Source organism: Lycium barbarum, chromosome 5, assembly GCF_019175385.1.
Source record: "Lycium barbarum isolate Lr01 chromosome 5, ASM1917538v2, whole genome shotgun sequence".
NCBI classification, from domain to species: Eukaryota; Viridiplantae; Streptophyta; class Magnoliopsida; order Solanales; family Solanaceae; genus Lycium; species Lycium barbarum.
This window is the reverse complement of record NC_083341.1, coordinates 102683684-102687877: the sequence shown is the minus strand read 5'-3', so window position 1 is coordinate 102687877 and position 4194 is coordinate 102683684. Positions and strand designations below refer to the sequence as shown.

Sequence of the window (4194 nt, the reverse complement as noted above, 5' to 3'; positions counted from 1 at the left end):
ATGGCATATTGTTTATTTTCAATCCTTTCCATTCGTAGTACTTCAGACGATGACCATCTTACAACGTGTTTACCATCTATAATCTCAACCATCTTCATATGAATGGATTCACACGTGTGCATGGGATCTTTACCAGTTTCATGCATTAAAGTTTGACGATAATTCTGTGTTGTGGACGTAGGGACTGTTTGTAACTGCTGAGCAGTGCTGGACGAAGGAGGAAGAAGGGAGAGGGGAGGGAAATCTTGAGGAGAGAAAGCCTGACCAACCACCAGATGCGGCGACTGGCCAATAGCCGGAGTGGCCATAGTATCGTTAGGGTTTCAAGGTAGAGTTTGCATGGGAGGAGAGAGAAGAGAGCGTATGAACACAACATGTGAGAACCTGCTCTGCCGCTAAAAGTCAATCGTGACGAGATTTTTCCACTGGTCCTTAGAGACTATCAGCGGCCAAACAATTTCTGGTCCCTAAAACCACTTTTTTAGGACCACATATCTGGTCCCTAGGACTAGATATATTCTTTCCAGCAAAATTTTAATGATCAATTTACTGGTCTCTAATGGTTCGTAATTGAGCTTCCCAACCAAAAGATCTGCTCTTATAAAACTTTTCATATGAATAATCACATGAACTTTACAAACTATTCTATTAAATCAAGCATTCATAAAGAAACATACATATAAAATTTGTAATTAATTGGAAAAATATATATATATATATATATATATATGAAAATCCCACAAGTAACTGTACAACCATGATGTCTATATCATAGTACTGCTTATGCTGATGCTTAACAAAAATATCGCAAATTTCTAACTGCCCAGCAAAATGAAAACCAATTTATCAACATATATGAAGTCTTCAACACTTGTGTCTTGACTGTAACCTCAAGTCTTCAAATCCCATAAAAAACATAAAGTAAATTTCTTTAAGAAAACTTATAAAGATCGTCTTCAACACTTGTGTCTTGACTGTAACCTCAAGTCCTCAAATCCTGTAAAAAAAGATAAAGTAAATTTCTATAAGAAAACTTATAAAGATCGGATCAGCTGATACTTCGACAAGTCTTCACCTTTATTTCTTAAACTTTATGCCAAGTCAAAGGAGGACAATCTTTTTGGGATAGAGGGAGTATTATCTTAGTTAGCTACTTATCTTTACTAACCAAAATCACATAAATGGTACATGCTTGAAAACTATAACTCCTAGTTTTCATTAGTTGTTGTTTTGCACGGTTAAGGTGAAACAACTAACCTGGTTGATGAAGTGAAACCAAAGGCAACCGTCAATGTCCACAGTTGCAAGCCAAGACTGTCATATCCAAACAAATTGGTTAACATGAAAGGCTTTGTAATGAAAGAAAGAGAAAAGAAAGAGAAAATCAAGAATCAAATTTGTGAGACAAGAAAAGACTGGTTATCTCAAAAATTTATCAAACTATCAGTATGTATAATTATCATGCAAAAGTGAAATATCTCAAGAATGTAGCTGCTATGGAGTAACATGAACTGACCAGATCGATATAGCGTCAACAGAAATTGTAGCATTTTTCAAGCTTCCTACCATTAGAATCACTGCTGTGAAGTACCAAAGCTCTAAACTGCTAAGTTTCACCATAAAAAATGGTACTACTAGTTTAAACATTTCTAAGTTTAGTAAGTACTAATTACCAAACTTCCATTCAAAACATACCACACCATTATTGCAGAGGCAATTGATAGCTTCACGAAATTAGTCAATGACTTGAAAGCCAGACATGAAAAACCAGTCCACGCCTCTGGGAAATAGCCCGAAATTATGTAAACAAACTGAGTAATGTTCAAAAGCCACCAAGAGATATTTCCAGCAATTTCAACACCGAAAAGCCCATGTCCCGCCTTTAAAACAAGAATCCAATTTAGCAATACATGAATTGCCAATCCTCCCATGGAAATAATGGCCATGAACCAAACTTTACTCTGAGATTGAAGAAACTTTTGCATAGGAAAGTTGAGTGCATATGCAAACATTAATTATCCAAATCGCGTATTTTCCTACAAGATTTGAAATGTCTTTATCTTGACGTAGGAGCTTTAGTATCGGCGAGGTGAAGACGAAAACTGGGGTGAGCAACAAAGATCTAAATCCAGTAATGAGCCATGATCTTTGCAAGTAAACTCCAAGCATGTTGAACTGTCCAGCTCCCACTACTTCACCACAAAGTGTTGCCAGAGCACTTGCCATACCTAGCTAAATACCCAAGAATTAACGACATTCTTAATGAAAAGATTCAAATCATGTTAAACTTAGATACTTTTGAACCAGAGGCAGGCAGGTTCAAGTGAACCTACTGTTATCAGCTCCAACTATATTTATAATATGCAAAAAGAACATTGAAAATGTATACGTATAATTATGGAATTTATTCATTTTTGGCCTGTCGTCAGAAATTTACTATGGGCGCTAGACAAAAATATACAATACATATACGCTGATTATGAATATAATATGTATATTTATACTTAATATACAACGCATATACATTTGTCTACTATTATTCTTTAGGGTGGCCCAAAAGGTATATTCGTTCTTAATCTACTTACTCTAGATCCTATAGTTGGCTATGTTATTAACCAGTTAAAAGTTTTCATTTGAGCAGATTTCAAAGGGTCCAAAAGCAATAAAAGCAGATAATATTAGCATACCATGACTCCATAGACAAAGCCAGCTATAGCATTATGAACTTCTGAGACTGCAGCAAGCTCTAAATCTCCCAGTCTTCCAGCAAAGGCAGCTGTGACAAATTCAAGAGAAAACAAAGATACTGCATTTAAAATAGCTGGTCCTGCTATATGCCATACCTTTTTTGCTTCAACACCCCATTTATTGCCTATCTTTTTATTTTCCTGAAGGCCACCATCACTCTCTTATCTCTCTAATTCTAAGGTCTTTTGTTCCATTTTTAGAACCTGATGCCTCAAAACTCTGATGTTTTCTCTCTTTTAACTTAGAAAATGGATCATTGGAGGAAGGTGGATGTTTCTTTAATATTGATAAGGTGGATGTTTCTTTAATACTGATGTTTCTCAAAAAACCAAGCATTCTCTATAAATGTCTCACATTAGATAAATTAAATGATGTCTAAGCGAAACTCATTCTTAGTCTAAGAACTCTGTTGAATGTGATGAAAGTTATCATGATGATCACAATTGAAAAAAAATGAGAACATATACACAATTACGAAAGATAACTAAAAATTAATATAGCTTCTTTATCAAAACCAAGCAAGACTTAGATTTTCCATCACGTATAGTAATATTTCGTTAGGATTGCATCCTGTACATTCTTAATTTCACAAAGAAAGAGATAGTTTTTTATTGTGAATTTAGCTTCTTTATCAACATCAATCATAAGCTGGACTTTTTTCCATCGGGCAAGTAAGATTTATTTAAAAGCTTTCAATAATATAAAAAAATTTGTAGTTTACTAGTGCATCAGAAATTAGCTACTTCTCATATGTCTAAGTATATTACACCTCCCCTTCAAATCAGGAATTTAACCAGGCTTAACCATGCAAAGATCTTGAACAGCTCAATGGACCGGTAATTTCCAGCTTCCAAGTAATCTGTTGAATGTTTATAAGACATTGTGCAATTCTAATGTTCATAATCAACTCTAACTCATACTTTCTTTTCCCAAAACCTATACAACAAAGTTAAAGCTTGTCCAGGTCTTCTCTTTTCTTTCATATAAGTTCAGTCAAAGATGACATGCAATGTCAAATATTATTGTCACAGTTGCAGAAAATCATTCTAGTTGATGTTAGACAACATAGCAGTATTACATACTTTTTATTTAGGTACCAAATAATTTTTCTAAATATATCTCTCAAGGGAATATATCAAAATTATATTCACTAGATCTTGAAGTGACCAGGATACTCAGATATACATATCCTAAATAAAGAAAAAAAGTAAAGAAGGCAAAGAAACACTTACAGTGTACCAATATGAGAAACTCAGTAGATATGACGAATATATTTTATGCCCTTTCACTAAGTTTTAAATCAGGCAATTCACTTCTTGAATGAATAAATCAACCAGGTCTAGTGTTCAACTAATTTAAATTTAACTTAATCGAGTAAACCATTGGATGTCTTTTAACTGCTTTAAAGATTTGCTAATCCACTGGTAACTAAGAACATCATGCTTA

At 34.1% G+C, this 4194-nt stretch overlaps 1 pseudogene; it reads right to left on the bottom strand.

Moving 5' to 3' along the window:
* Positions 1–735: 735 nt before the first annotated feature.
* LOC132642581 (protein DETOXIFICATION 33-like) lies at positions 736–3167 on the bottom strand (annotated as a pseudogene).
* Positions 3168–4194: the final 1027 nt, after the last annotated feature.